Below are 16,017 nucleotides of genomic sequence, written 5' to 3'. Positions count from 1 at the left end.
AATGTGTATTTTAGTAGGAAGCTTCGTTTAGCTAGGTGGTAAAATAGAGAGCAGTATAAATTCGGTGCATTACAACCAAGCAACAACCTCCAGAGCTGAAAAGTTAACACAGCTAAAACAGCTAAGTGCCAAAAGGGGCGGTGGTAGAGACATATTTACAGTTCTACACACTGGATTCAGCAAAAGCCTGAACTATCAACCAGCTCCTTTGGTAACAAAGTTCCCAAAAGAAACCCAATCATTAGTGTTGGGACAACGAAGCTTCGTGAAGGATTTGCTTTATTTTTTGACCCCACTAGATGGCGGTCTTGGCTTAAAAAAAAAAGGCTTCAGCAATGATAATTGAGTGTGTTTTCAGCCCTTTCTTAAACAAAGAGCTCCATCTCTTGGGCTCCATAAATAAAGCAAATGCTTCACAAAGCTTCGTTGTCCCAACACTACCAATCATCATTGTTAGTTCACCACTACTTCAGTGAGTATTTTCATACACAGAAGAAATATCGTTTCTCCCCAGCTCCAATCAGTGCATTTAAAGTCAGTAATTCATAATTAAAAAAATTGTCTGTTCCCATCAAGTCAACAGTTCTTGATGCAATTAAGTGTAATTTTAAGGAACATTAAATAACTTAATATTGCTTGCTTGTTGGACAGTAAATACAGTATCTGGCCCCTGTAGACTCAAGAGTTAAATAATGTTAGCAATAACCTGTTATGGTACAGTTTGTAAAGGAAGTAGTAACAGGCGCTGATAGGAACGTTCTGGATCCAAGACCCTATATGTTAGTTAGCAAAAAATTGCACTTTAACAAACTCATGTTTTAAATGGCAGTTACATTAACTTCTTTTTGGCTGATGAATTATTTTACGTTTCTGTAAATTTGGTCCAAAACCTTGAGAACATTTATAAAAGTCTCTATAATTTTGAGCATCCATACTTGCTTTAAATAGACTTAAAATAACTGCCACAGATCAAATTGCTGTAATCATTTTTTAATAATAAATATAATTGCTTAAGAATTAACTGCTGCAAGTCCATGCTACGGTTGCTGATGTGTGTCATGCTGATTTCCTCAATACTATGACAGCAGCTTTTTCAAACACCCAGCTCACATGGAGCAACATTAGCATTCACTTGGATTGGTGTTTCTGTCTGTGTTCAGTATTCACTCTCTGCTCTATTTTGGTCTCCACCAGCTCTTGAGAACAAGCTGCTAAATGCTCCACTATGTGCACCAGCTTGTCTCTAACATTGTCTGTCTGCTGCTTGTTGCTGGGCATGTAGTCCACAGTGCGCTCAGAGCTTTTTATTGACAACTATCGGCCTGCTGCTGCTGCTGCTGGAAACAAGGATGAAAGAAGTAGTGAGAGGGAACCAAAACAGTGAAGTCAAGGTTTTCTTGATAATAACAAAATCATTATCAAGAAAACCATGGAAAATGGCTAAATATCAGATCTTAAATTAAACTCTTATGAGCTGTTTTTGTTGTTATCATTATATCTGTCCAAACAAATGTATCTTTAGTTGTACCAGGCATTAAAATGAACAATATATTGAAGAAAACAAGGGTGGTCTAATATTTTTCCCATGACTGTGTAGTCAGTGTTGGGAGAAGGAAGTATTCAGATCTCACACTGTGAAATTACTCCACTACAAGTAAAAGTCCTGCATTCAAAACTTACTGAAGTAAAAGTACTAAAGTATCAGCATCAAAATGTACTTAAAGTATCAAAAATAAAAGTACTCCTAATGCAGAATGGACCCACTCAGGTTGTATTATATATTTAAAATCTATTATTAGATTATTATTATTATGATGCGTTTATTTAAGCAGCATTTAATTTTATCAAGATATGGTTCATTTTACTACTACTTAATATACTGTTATGAGGTTTAATAAAAAAAAAAGCTGTCAGCTTGATGTAGTGGAGTAGAAAGTACAATATTTGCCTAAAAATTTAATTTTGTAATTTACATATATTATTTCAAAGACAGCGCACAATAAGACATTCATCTTGTACAACAAGAGAATATACATTGAGCCAGGTTCTAGCAGATTGCTATTTTCCGCCTGTAGTCCCTGGGCAGGTTGATGGAATAGTACACAGAAAATTAGTATAGAAAAGGACAATTATTAAGTAAAATTACAGAAGACAAATAGGCAAAAAGACAATATATAAAATAGATAAATGGAAAAGTGAAAGTATATAAGTTGCCCCCCAACACAGACAGACAGACAGATAGACAGACAGACAGACAGACACACACACACACACACACACACACACACACACAGCCAACGCTTGGCAAGATGTGAGAAGACGTGGGGACTTCTACATAAAATAATGTAGTAAAGTAGAAGAATAAAGTTACATAAAATGGAAACACTCAAGTAAAATATGAATACCTCGAAATTGTACTTATGTACAGTACTTGAATAAATTTATTTTCCACTGAATATAGTCGCTTTAAGAAGTGTGTCAAAGTCTTGTTTTGTCTGTAAATTGCATTTGGTTCACAGGGAGCATCTGAGAAACTCCAACAAAACAGCGTCTGTCGCCTGACAGCGTGAGGAGCAGACAGGCTGTGGCCAGACAACACGGGGCCCCGTTCCAAACCCTCTGTGTACCTTCTTTTGCTTGCAAAAGAATCTGTGCCGATCCAATCTAATCAATGCTGCCAGCTGCACTGGTTGCATCTGTAACTCTGCATTTTGAGTCTCTTCAGCCATACTAACAATTTAAAATTCACCACATGGGATGCTGAAAATAGAAAGAAAATGAGGAGGAAGTTGAAAATCAGGTTAACATGGAGCACAGAGCCGCAGCCTACCCTGCCTCGATGTCATCTTTAACCTCAGCACCTCGCTAATTACCGTACAGGGCTGCCTCTCATCCTCTCTCCCCACCCGTCTCACCCTCACACACACACGCACTTTCATTGAGGTCAGAACATGTCCTGTAGTCCACGCAGGTAATGACAGACCATGTGTACCTCCAGATGGAGACTGTGTGGTCCTCACATGTACCCGTTTGTTTGAGTTTCCTCTCCCTGTTATCAGTGTGTGGCTTGTCCTCCATGGATTTCTACAGCAGTGTAGTTCAGCTACATCAACCACATCTGACGCCCACACAGGACTCCACCCAAAGCACCTCTTTCAGACCTCACACAAGAAGTAGATTAGGGCCTTTGGGAGACAGAACAGGAGTGCACCTCTAGGGCAGACACAGCGGCAACACAACCACAGCTGCAGCTATAATACTATCATAAAAACAGATACAGTCATGGACAAAATTCTTGCAATACTTTCAATTACTTGTTCATTTTAATGCCCGGTACAACTAAAGGTACATTTGTTTGGACAAATATAATGATAACAACAATACAAGTTTAATTTAAGAGCTGTTTTTTTTTTTTTGCCATTTTCCATGTTTTTATTAAAAAGAGATAACATGAGATTTAGCAGCTTGGCCTTCTTTTCTTTTAACTCTGTATTCTCCCGACCGCTGACTTGTTCTTCCATCTTTCCTGCTTCTTTTTTATTGTGGTTTGTTGTGGTTGCTGCTTGGCGCTGTTGTGACGTCAGGTCTCAGGTGGATTTACCCAACATTGGTCCTTTTTCATGTTCCTTATTTTATGTCTCCTCCCTCCTCTCTTTGTTTCCTTGTGTCTCTCCGTGGAAGGAAACAACGAAAGTGAGGGAAACGAGGATGCATACAGTCATGGAAAAAATTATGAGACCACCCTTGTTTTCTTCAATTTCTTGTTCATTTTATTGTCTGGTACAACTAAAGGTACATTTGTTTGGACAGATATACAACAAACAACAAAAATAACTCATAAAAGTTTAATTTCAGAGCTGATATCTAGACATTTTCCATGGTTTTCTTGATAACAACCAACATCATTATCATTTAAATGAATAAGAAATTGAAGCAAACAAGGGTGGTCTATGCATTCATGTAGCAGCATTTCATTTTATAAAAATAGAGGTTATTTAAGTACTTAATATATACTGTTATGAGGTTTAATTTAAAAAAAACAAAAAGCAAGTCGAATCACTTTAAATGTATTTTTTATGTAAAATCTCGACCTGAAAAGTAACTAAAGCTGTCGGCTAGATGTAGTGGAGTAAAAAGTACAATATTTGCCTCAAAATGTCTATGGTTTTTCCATGACTGTATGTTTGCTGCAGAATACATAGGAACTGCTAAAGCAATAGAACCTGATATCCGATATCAGTGTGGTCTGAATGATGCAGGTGTCTATGGTTTAATCAGTTACCAGGGTAGATGACCGGCAGCACAGACACACACACTCACACAGTTTCCAAATATAAACCTCAGACTGGAAGATTAACTCAACCACACCCAAATCCTGCTTTCTGTGTCCTCTCAGCAGAAGTAAAGACCAGACCAGCGGTGGAAACATAATCTCTCCATGTTCACACAGTCAGTTCACACTGACCTGCCAACAGCAGCAGGCAGGCAACCAACCAACCCCCTCTGCAACCCCAAACACACACACACACACACACTATCCACTGCACAGCTGTCCAGCCTAAATGTAGCTTTAGTGAGATGCACATATTTCAACAAAATGAGTATAATCCAGAGTAAATATCGTTCAGCCAATCTCATTCAGATGGATTACAAAGAAGAAGCATTCCCTTTCCAAATCCTCCCGGAAAAAAACCCAACATGTGGGCCGTTCAGTCGTACATTAGCTAAAATAAAGTAGTCACTTACTAAGGCCAAGGCAGCGGTTACAGATTAGCGTCGGAAACAAATTGTCTTTTTAAAAAAACGCTTAATTTGGACACTTTTACATGGTGGGTAAGAATAAGATAAGGTAGCTTGATTTAGACATTTGATATTTTAACAGCTTCATTAAACATTTATTAAACTTTTTTTTTTGAGGTGAAATCACAATGGCAAAATTTCTTCAGCTACTTGTTTGTTGTAATCAAACAAATAACAATTGGTCTGCAGCAGAAATAGATATTCTAAAGTAGTTGATGGGGTAACTCCCCTGTCAGCATGGTCCCTTAAAATTATGAGCCCATAAAAAACTGCTTAGTTAATTACATTTCAAGGGAGACATATTTGGTATGGATAGCATAGTTTTTTAATTTTATTTATTACAATGATGATACAGAAATGATGGACAGGTCAAACAAACATGGGACTTTCACCCAGGAGACTGTTTGTGTGAAACCAAAGGTCATGCAACAATTTACTTATTTTAACCCAAACCTTATATTTTCCTAAACCGAACCAAACCACAACTATTTCATAGCGTGAACCAGTGGTGGAAGAAGTATTTAGATCCTTACTTAAGTAAAAGTACTTCACTGTGAAATAACTCCACTACAAGAGGCATTTAAAACTTATTGAAGTAAAAGTACAAAAGTATCAGCATCAAAATGTACTTAAAGTATCAAAAGTAAAAGTACTCATTATGCAGAATGGACCCACTCAGATTGTTTTATATATTTTAAATATATTATTACATTATTTGTATTGATGCATTAATGTAAGCAGCGTTTTACTGTTTGCAATGCAGAATGACCTCAGATTGTTTTATTCTAAATACATTAGAGAAATTACTTGTATTGTATTACTGTATATAATTTTATTAGGTACCATTTATCATCTAATGACTTTTAAATGTTTTTTCATGTTAAATCTTAAAGTAACTAAAGCTGGCAGCTAAATGTAGTGGAGTAAAAAGTACACTATTTATCTCAAAATGTAGTGGAGTAGAAGTATAAAGTTACATTGATTTGATATACTCAAGTAAAGTACAAGAACCTAACAATTGTACTTAAGTACAGTACTTAGTTACCGTTTGTTTAAGACTGCAACAATAATCTGTGAGAAAACAGCTTGTCTCAAAACGTTATTGACGATGCAGTTTCGTTGTAGTTGCATAGCTTTTTAGGAGACAGGGTTGCCCTTGTATATATTGGATTGTTGGATGTTCAGCAGCAGCATGGCAGGGTGTTGTGGGTAACATGCCTCAGGGTGCCGCATTAGGACTAGCAGGACACCAGTTCAACCAACAGTCACACGGTTGGATTTAAAATTATAACAATAGAACAATTTATAATACAGGCTGATGTGTTTTTATGTATGTGTGTGTGATGCATGAGACAATTTCCCTCTCTTCTGAGGTTAAAATCCATCCATTATGTAAGTGTGTGTTGTGTATGCATGTGTCCAGTCTTAGTCCTGTCTGTCGTCTTTGGCTATCTGCATTCTATCCTTAGATCCTGTTACCATGGCCACATAATTTGACAAATGGATCATTCTTCTGTATTACTGCTTGACAGATCATTTATGCTACTGCTCACCGACATGGTTTTAAAGCAAATTTTTGCTCTCCAAACATCTTAAAATCCACATATTTAGTTCAGGGAATTAAAAATGTTTTTACCCTCACCCCAGCAAGTCCAGATAGTGGGCTTCTGTATTTTTTTACTGATGATCTCTGTCACTGGAGTGGTGAACTGAGACAGTGTCGAACCCAATTCCCCTTTCTCAATAGTGATAATACTTTTCCCTCCAGTGAGCCACTATGGGTGTGGCTTGTGAGAGAGGATCCGCCCAAGATCCATCCAACTTCAGCGGTTAGTGGCTCAGGTAGCGGCTCAGAGAGTACCTGCCTCAGGGAGGTACTTTTTGAGCCGCTATTGAGCCACTACTAACTCGTCGACGCTGATTAGATACAGTTGAGGCGACGATTTCGTGCATGCGTGGCACTGAGGGGTTAACATCTCCTGCTCTGCTGACTGTTGCTGGGAGAGACTGCTGCGGGAGGGCTGTGCCGCTTGTGAGTGCTTTGGGACGGCGCCTGCTACTCTTTGAGAAGAGTAGGAACGAGTCTCCAAAAGTCTCCAATAACACCAGAAAAAGTTGTTATATTTGTCGACAAAAAGAAGAGTTTCTAGAGGAGTCTGACTAGTTGCTAAATATAGCGACAAAGTCGCTAAGTTGGCAACATTGCTTGCTGCGACAGTCTGTTGTCACATTCGAATTCCATTGGTTAGCAAAAGTATCAGCATCCAAATGTACTTAGAATATCAAAAGTTAAAGTACTCCTCATGCAGAATGGACCCACACAGATTGTTTTATATATTATAAATATATTATTGGATTATTTGTATTGATCCATTTATGTAAGCAGCGTTTTAATTTTGTAAAAATAGAGCTCTCTTATTTATTTAATATACTTTTATGAGGTTTAATAAAAAAAATGTCTAATCACTTTAAATTCATGTTTTCATGTTTTTCATGTTGTCAATCTCGACCTGAAAAGTAACTAAAGCTGTCAGCTAAATGAGGTGCAGTAGAAGTATAAAGTTGTGGCGGTTAGATACATTAAACAGACACAAGACTTTCACCCTGTTCATGTCCCATCTGAAAACAAAAGTCAATGTTTAATTTTAAGTCAGGCTGTAAATTAACATCCATACTTAAATATACCACATTCTACATAAAGCTCTATGTTGCCTACGTAACTGCGACCAGTAGCTTTTAAAAAAAGTCTTTATTGAAGCTGTTGCCCAACCATGTCTTTTAAGCTGCGACTGTGAAGAGGTTGCAGTGGTTCACAAATGTCGACATTCAACATATCTGTGGTTTGGATAAACGTGTATTGCTGGTTGAAAAGCAATAGCAGACAACTATTATGCCATGCTGGCAGATTTATGTGCCAACATGGCAGCATTAATGAATGTAGGGAATAAGATGAAACGATGGAGGACAGAGAAGACAGAACGATGACGGACAGGGCGGAGGAGGATGGAGACAGAGAGAGAGAGAGAGAGAGATGGTGAATGTAAAGGACACACACCAACATGAAGGCATGATGAAAGGATGAAGCCAGTACAGCCTGAGCTGAAATGAAAGAGAGATGTAGAGTGAAGAGGGTGGAGGAGAGATCAGTAAGTGAATGTTGATACATAGTCTGGTCTCTAATCAGCTTTACAGGGTCTAATCAGGAATAAAGTAAGACCACATGTAGTCCATCTATAGTATATATCTATATATATTTACAAATATATATATATATACACACACACACACACTGGATGCTGCCTGTTAAACACAACCTATATTCTGGTTTAGGGTGGGCCCTCCCTGTCCCTGAGGTCCATGTTATTAACATTTAGATGTTGGGCTGAGTGCTTTTTATATCAGTGCTAAAGAGTTTTACTTGTGTTTGTCTTCAACCTTCAAGGCTGAGATGAATTATAGGCAAACTCTTTTTGGTCGTGCAACTTTAATTCTGTTGGATCTGTTTTTAGATTGTCATTATTTGAGTTTTCTTATATTTTGCATGTTCTTACATTGAAGTGTTTCATCTAGTTACCATACAAGTGTTCCAACCTTGTAATTTCTGAAGGTCCGACTTAGAGTCAAATAGATGATAAAGCAAAGTATGCTTTAGTTTAGAGCTTGGCTACCCTATGATTGACCTGTCACTTACCACGGCATTGTCTGTTTTCGGTGTTGCCCATGTTTTAAACCTGTTAAAATTCCAACGGCCCAGAAACTAGAGACCTAGAGTTTCAGAGGATGTGCAGCTTTCTTAGGTTTATTGACAGTAAGAGGGTTACTCAGCAGTTTGAAGAACAGAAGTGCTCACCATCCAATTGCTAAAAATACAGAAATCAAACCAAAATGACCTAAGTTTTTGAACCCAAATCACATCGTAGATATTTCTATGTTGTTCCAAAGGTCTTTGTATATTGATGTTACATTCTGGAGGGTCTTTTAGACCTTTTTTATCCATGTTTGATAAGAATAAAATTACATGATCCAGCACCAAATGTATGTTAAAAAGGTTATCAACCCAAAAATTGCTGCAACACCTTATGGGACATGTTTGAACTTGAAATTGGATTTCAAAGGGGCAAATGTTAATGCTATTTTATACATCTTATACACCTTAATATGTTTAAATAAATAAATAAGTCAATGTATTTGATATTTTTGACCAGAACAACTTGACACACAGTACATTTACTCAAGTACTGTACTTCAGTATAATTTTGAGGTACTTGAATATTTCTATTTTATATAACTTTATCCTAAAATAATAATACAATAATATATTGAGAATATATAAAACTATCTGAGTGGGTCCATTCTGCATAATGAGTACTTTTACATTGCCGCTTTAAGTACATTTTGATGCTGATACTTTTGTACTTGTACTTCAGTAAGTTTTGAATGCAGGACTTTTACTTGTGGTGGAGTAATTTCACAGTGAGGTATTAGTACTTTTTATTAAAGTAAGAGATCTGAATACTTTTTCCACCACTGATTGAATTATTTATTTTGCTGTTTGTATAAGGCAAGAGGATCAGGATGAGAGTTCAGTGAAAAAGCTAATCCCAATGGCTTTCAGTGAGTGGCTGTCAGGAATTAAACCCACAGGTACCAGACACCCTTCATGCTCTGCTGTGGCTGATTTTATAGACAGCATGCCTCCACTTGGCTGTCCACAACAAGCCTCTCATCTCTGCTGTCGACCACACGCTGCTGAAAGTTTATTGGCTGCAATCTGAACTCTACCGCTGTGTTTTTACTTTGTATCAGGGCATGCCTCTTATCTTGTCAGACCGTGGATCTAAGCAGCACCAGTCCCACGCTGCCACTGGTTGTGATATACTTTACTCAAGCCTATGTGAGATCCCTGAGTGGAGGAGGTGGGAGAGCATACAGAATAATGTCGTCAGCGTATAAACAGTGAGATGAACGTTATGAAGAGGCACAGGAGTGGCCTCTTACCTATTTAGTGAAAGAATAAAATAATAAATGTGACCTGAGGTCTATTTATATATCACTGTGGTGATCTCCTCACTTTTCATCCAGCACCATCATTGTGTAAATTGTCCAATACTAACCCAATGACAGTTCATATTAAACATTACACCTGCTAAATATCTGGATGTTAGCACTGTCATTATGAGCATGTTAGGATATTCATGTTAGCTTTAGCCGTTTGTTAATCGCCGTTTTTTCTTCTTCTTGGTCCTGTCAGGATATCATGTCGGGAAGTTGTCAATAAAACGCTGCAAAGTTAGGCTATTTTGGTGTTTTTCAAGGCGGTTATGTGACCTCTAACGTCATGCTATATCAATGAAATATGCTCTCCGGGTTTCCACAATTCTCACCTTTACATACATGCAGTTTTTGACCATTTTATCCATTTTTGATATGAATAAATTTGCAAAATTCAGCACCAAATGTGTGTAACAAATGGTACACTGTAAAAAAATGTTTGTACGGTTTTAATTACCGTAAATCAAGGAATAGTAAACAAAATGTAACTGTAGAAAACACAGTTTTTTTCATGGAAAATGTCTAAAGACACAATAACCCTAAAAATAAAGGCACTATTCAGTCAAAATTACAGTTTTTGATAATATTTGCATTTAAATATACAGTAGAAAACCCTCTTATTGTATTTTTTACGGTGAAGTTCTGGCAACCACAGCTGCTGGTATTTAACCGTTAATTGAACTTTTTTTTTTTGGTGTATCAACCCAAAACTTGCACCAACAACTTATGGGACATAGTTGAACATGGAAATGGACTTCAAAGGGACATATAATAATGTTATGAGCCCTTATACACCTGGATAGGTTTCAATAAATAATTCATTCATTCATTGAGTCATTTTAATTAGATATTTTTGACCAGAACAGCTTGACACGCATTTATTGTTGACCTGCTATCTCCCCCTAAACATCCACTGCCCACAACCACCAATTCTTAAAAAAAAAAGACCTCAAACACTTTAAAGCACCACTGTGCATAAGAACTGCCTCATCCACAATATGCCCACAAATGAGCATAAAATCTTTAATCTTTTCAGCTACAATGTGAAGGTATGTAATGTAAAAAACCACCTCTAAACTTAAAATCACCAAATTATGAATCAGTGAACAGGGGAATGTCAATTTTGTGAATAGATACATAATATAAAACTGAAATCTCGCACCCCACCACACATGCTGAAAGTACACTTAAAGTTTAACGTAATAGGTGTAATAGTACACTTTGAATTGAGTATTTATTGTGGTATTAACCACAGTTAGTCCATCTTATTCAGTCCTCTACATAGTCAAGTATTAACAAGTATTACTGATGCCCCTCCACATGCACAAAGGCAGAGAAACCAGATGCTGCACTATCAGGTGTCACTGGCCCTAGGACCTGTCGGAGAGCCCCACCCAACCCCCCACCTGTCTGCCCAGCTCCAGAACCACCTGCTTGCTCTCATGAAGAGAAACCCAGTCTGCCGGCTCACCAAGGGGCCCGTTTGGAGCGTGTGGATAGGCAGGAGGCACTGACCTTTTCCCCTGCCCACTTTCTTTTTTCCAACAACAGGAAGGATGGTAGATGTGGGGGCTACCTACATGCTAGGGAAAATGTAATTTAACTGCAATTTCCTGATTTTTGAAATCAATACTATAAACACAGCCAATCATCCATCAATAAATACTCACCAAACACTTCTGAGGGTGAATTAAAATGTTTATCTGCCCTCAGTGTTGTTCTGAGATACTGACAGTGGTGGAAAGTAACTAAGTACATTTATCAAGTACTGTACTTAAGTACAATTTTGAGGTACTTGTACTTTACTTGAGTATTTATTGAGTATTTCATGTAACTTTATACTTCTACTTCACTATATTTTGAGGTGTATATCATACTTTTTACTCCACTACATTTAGCTGACAGCTTTAGTTAGATCCTAATACATTTAAAGTGATTAGATGTTTTTTTTTTAATGAAACCTCACAACAATATATTAAGTGGTAGAAATGAGCCTTACCTTGAGGAAATTAAAACGCTGCTTACATAACTGCATGAATACAAAAAACTATAATGTATAATATACTATATTATATAATATAATATACTATATATATAATAACTATAGTGTATAATATATTTGGAATATATAAAACAATCTGAGTGGGTCCATTCTGCATAACGAGTAATTTTACTTTTGATACTTTAAGTACATTTTGATGCTGCTACTTTTGTACTTTTACTTCAGTAAGTTTTGAATGCAGGACTTTTACTTGTAGTGGAGTAATTTCACAGTGTGGTATTAGTACTTTTACTTAAGTGAGGGATCTGAATACTTCTTCCACCACTGCCTACATGTTAGGGAAAATTCAATTTAACCACAATTTCCTGATTTCCTGATTTTGAAACCAATACTATAAACACAGCCAATATTCCGTCCATATATACTCACCTTGTTCTGAGGGTGAGTTAAAATGCTTTATCTGTGTCTTTATCTGTGTAAGTGTTACTCTGAGATACTGAGCATAAAAAAAATCAATCATATTTAATAAAGACATCAGGCCTTCTTAAGAATATTAGATCTAAAACAAATGCCAGTGACACTTCACAAAACACGCTGACATTTTCAATTTAAAAATTATAAACAGAAGGTGATGATTTAGTCAATCAGACTGTCAAATAAAGACTCAAAGGGTTAGTCTGCAAATTATGTTTAAAGTCGTAGACATATTGGGAAGCCTTCTGCTCCTTTGGAAGGCTGGTCTAAAGCCAATAATCATCTAAATTACTCACTAAATCAAAGGCAAGCATTCTGTATTTACTAAAAGGCACAGGATTACTCTAATACAGAGATCATTAGGTAAATGTGAGAAGATTTAGGCTACAGATCCCGATCTAAATCCACAGGGAGAGGTATTAACTCACTGTAGATATAAGGAAATAAGAGGAACTGCTCTCCACTCTACATGTATATCTGGTACTTTTGTGCAGGCCTGTCATGATGTCAGCAACGTCACCTTTCACATATTTGCCTGTGTGCTGAAATGTCAAGATGTGTTCACTTCAGGAAGCACAGACAGCTCCGGCTGCACCCTGTGAGTGCCCAGATGGTCTGTGTGCATCTTGTGGAAGCCAAGTGGAAAGTTCAAAAAGACTTTGAGCTTCACAAACACTGGATTCTTCCAGCATCAGAACCACAACCGTACTATCTTACAAACAAGGACCAAGGTTGTTATCATCGCATCATATTCATATTTTGTTATTTTAAAAGATGTGCAGGCTTCATATGGTCATACAAGTGTAGATGGCAGAGGTTTCAGAATATCAGGAAACAAAAATAAGCCATTTTAAATATTTAAGACTTACAAGAAGATAGAATAATTTGTACACTTTTGACACTTCAAGTGTTTACTTGTTACAAGGTTTACTACTTAGCCTGAGCTTTCCAAAGTTGAAAACCCCGATGATGTCACAGTGATGTAATCAGGGTCAGGGTTTAGTGCCAATGCTCAAGAGAAAGCTTTCATTATCATTTGGAGGTATAGGGTTTGAAAGAAGTGGGCATTCAATGTTATATAAATACCTAATAGAAAAATGAAGATTTAAACACTGACTTTTAGTAGCATGTTACTTGGTTTATGTTTGAAGGAGAGCATTTTTCAAAAAGACAATCAGGAAACAAGAAAATAAAAGAGAGGAAAGGAGAGGAAAAGAAAGGAGAGGAGGGGAGAAAACAAGAAAGGAAAAGAGAGGAAAGGAGAGGAGCGGGGAGGAGGAAACAAGAAATGAAAGGGGAAGAAAGGAGAGGAGGGGAGGGGAGAAAACAAGAAAGGAAAGGAGAGGAAAGGAGAGGAGAGGAGGAATCAAGAAAGGAAAAGAGAGGAGAAGAGGGGAGGAAACAAGGTAGGAAAAGAGAGGAAAGGAGAGGAGAGGAGGAATCAAGAAAGGAAAGGAGACAAGAGGAGAGGAGAGGCGAGGAGAGGAGGAAACAAGAAAGGAAAAGAGAGGAGAAGAGAGGGGAGGAGGAAACAAGAAAGAAAAATAGAGGAAAGGAGAGGAGAGGAGGAAACAAGAAAGGAAAGGAGAGAAGAGAAGAGGAGGAAACAAGCAAGGAAAAGAGATGAAAGGAGAGGAGGGGAGGAGAGGTAACAAGAAATGAAAAGAGAGGAAAGGAAAGGAGAGGAGAGGAGAGGAGAGGAGAGGAGAGGAGGAAACAAAAAAGGAAAAGAGAGGAGAGTGGAAGACAGAATGCAACAAGAAACAAGAAAGGGAAGGAGGTAAGACAGGACAGGGGAGGAGAAAAGCAGAGAGTGGAGGAGAGGCCAGCCGGGCCACACCTAAATGTACTCTGAAATAGAAAAAGGCAACACCTCAACACATTTCCCAGCTCCTGTACTTTCTCTCCCACAAGCTGTGTGTGATGTTGTATCCGCTATCAAGAAAACACACTAGCAGCCCGACCACTAACTGGTCTGTTCCAGTATGTCTCATGTTGTATAGCCTCCCACTGAAGGAGCCATAGAGCACAGAGTAAATGTGGGCCGTGGTCCAGTAAACTGCTAAACATTACAACTGAATGATTTGACAGCACAGCATTACATTAATACATTAATTTGAGGTTACAATGAATCATCCTGGTGGAAGCAGCGTATGTCTGAGGGGCACACAGATAGAGAGAGAACATGAGGAGAGAGGGGGTAGAGAAAGGGAGAGAGAGAGAGACATAGAGAGAGAGAGAGAGAGAGAGAGGGAGAGAGAGGTGGCTTGCTATGCTTTATGTTTGTATTTTTTATGTTGCATTGAGTTCTGATCTCAGACATTCATGCCAAGCAAAGTGTGTGTGCGCGCATGTGTATGTAAGAGAGAGAGAGAGAGAGAGAGAGAGAGAGAGAGAGAGAGAGAGAGAGCATCTCTAACCATAGTATCATGCAAATATGAGTCAAATGTTTCAACCCAGGCAGGCACAGGGCAAGATTTAGGCGCGGCTGGAAGACTTGGCTCAGTGGACATGAACAAGGGCTGATAATTGCAGTCAACAGGGATATATTTATATATCCGTACACTTGAGGATGATCTCAGTGGAAAGAGATCACTTGTGATTTATTAGCGTTTTAACCCAGTGAAGGAGTGAAAGAGTATCATCCATGCTGCTTCCCCGACACACTAGTAAGAGAAATACACGGAAAAGAGCGACTTACTTGTTGGAAAAACGTCTCCCGCATGGGCTTCGAGGCGCGGTGTAAACGGTGCAGATTAAAAGTGATGGATAAAGGATCTCTGAGGAGGTGGAAAAAGCAGCAGCAGCGTCCACGGAGCAGCTGATGGCTACGGAGCAACCGAGCAATCGAGCGAGCGACTGACTGGCTGAGTGAGAGGAGAGGAGCGTTGTCTCTTCAGCACCACACCGCTTTGAACAGCTCCCCCTGACGTCACTGCCTGGCTACGACGCCACGCCCACTCCCCTAGCGACCCCCTCCGGAGAGAGAGAGAGAGAGAGAGAGAGAGAGAGAGAGTTCTCAAACATATGGAGCCTTAACAATGTTTTATGTTCTGTTGTAGAGAATGAGCTGATTTTTGGACTCGTTTTGAGTTAATTTTGTTTTTGTTTTGTTTTATTCTTTTTTTATTTCACTAACTTTATTTTTTTTTTCGTTTTGAGAATGCAATGTGATTGTATTTACAAATTGCGTTAAGCAAATAAAGAGGTTTTGAAAATTCTAAGAGAGAGAGAGACAGAAAGTAACTATTTACTCAAGTACTGTTCTTAAGTACAATTTTGTGGTGCTTCACTTGAGTATTTCCATTTTATGTAACTTTTAACTTCTACTTCACTACATTTAGCTTTAGCTTTACTTACTTTACATTTATAATAGTATATTAAGTAGTTAAAATGAGCCCTACCTTGAGAAAATTAAAATGCTGTTACACAAATACATTAATTATAATAATCCAATAACATATTTCGAACATATACACCAGGAAATTTCTTCTTCCAGTTTGGTTAATTGGAGGATTTGTCTCCCCAAACAGTTATTACATCTGGACTTTTCAACAATTTCAACCCCCGACCCACCATCCATATTAAATGACTGACTGATTGCCATCGACTGAATGAATGTAACCCAATGACCACATGCAACAAATTAATTAAAGACTCAGTTTATAGTATTACTGTTTTTTTGGTTT

At 38.0% G+C, this 16,017-nt stretch overlaps 1 protein-coding gene across 1 annotated transcript in view; it reads right to left on the bottom strand.

Annotated features, from left to right (window-relative positions):
* Positions 1 to 15,249, bottom strand: part of smpd3 (sphingomyelin phosphodiesterase 3) — a 71,261-nt gene extending 56,012 nt beyond the window's left edge. The window contains exon 1 of the mRNA XM_059335170.1: positions 15,030 to 15,249. The gene's annotated coding sequence lies outside the window, so the exon portion shown is untranslated. The remainder of the gene's footprint in view (positions 1 to 15,029) is intronic.
* Positions 15,250 to 16,017: the final 768 nt, after the last annotated feature.

Source organism: Centropristis striata, chromosome 6 (genome assembly GCF_030273125.1).
Source record: "Centropristis striata isolate RG_2023a ecotype Rhode Island chromosome 6, C.striata_1.0, whole genome shotgun sequence".
NCBI lineage: Eukaryota > Metazoa > Chordata > Actinopteri > Perciformes > Serranidae > Centropristis > Centropristis striata.
The sequence above is the reverse complement of the archived record's forward strand: the minus strand, read 5'-3'. Positions and strand labels throughout refer to the sequence as shown.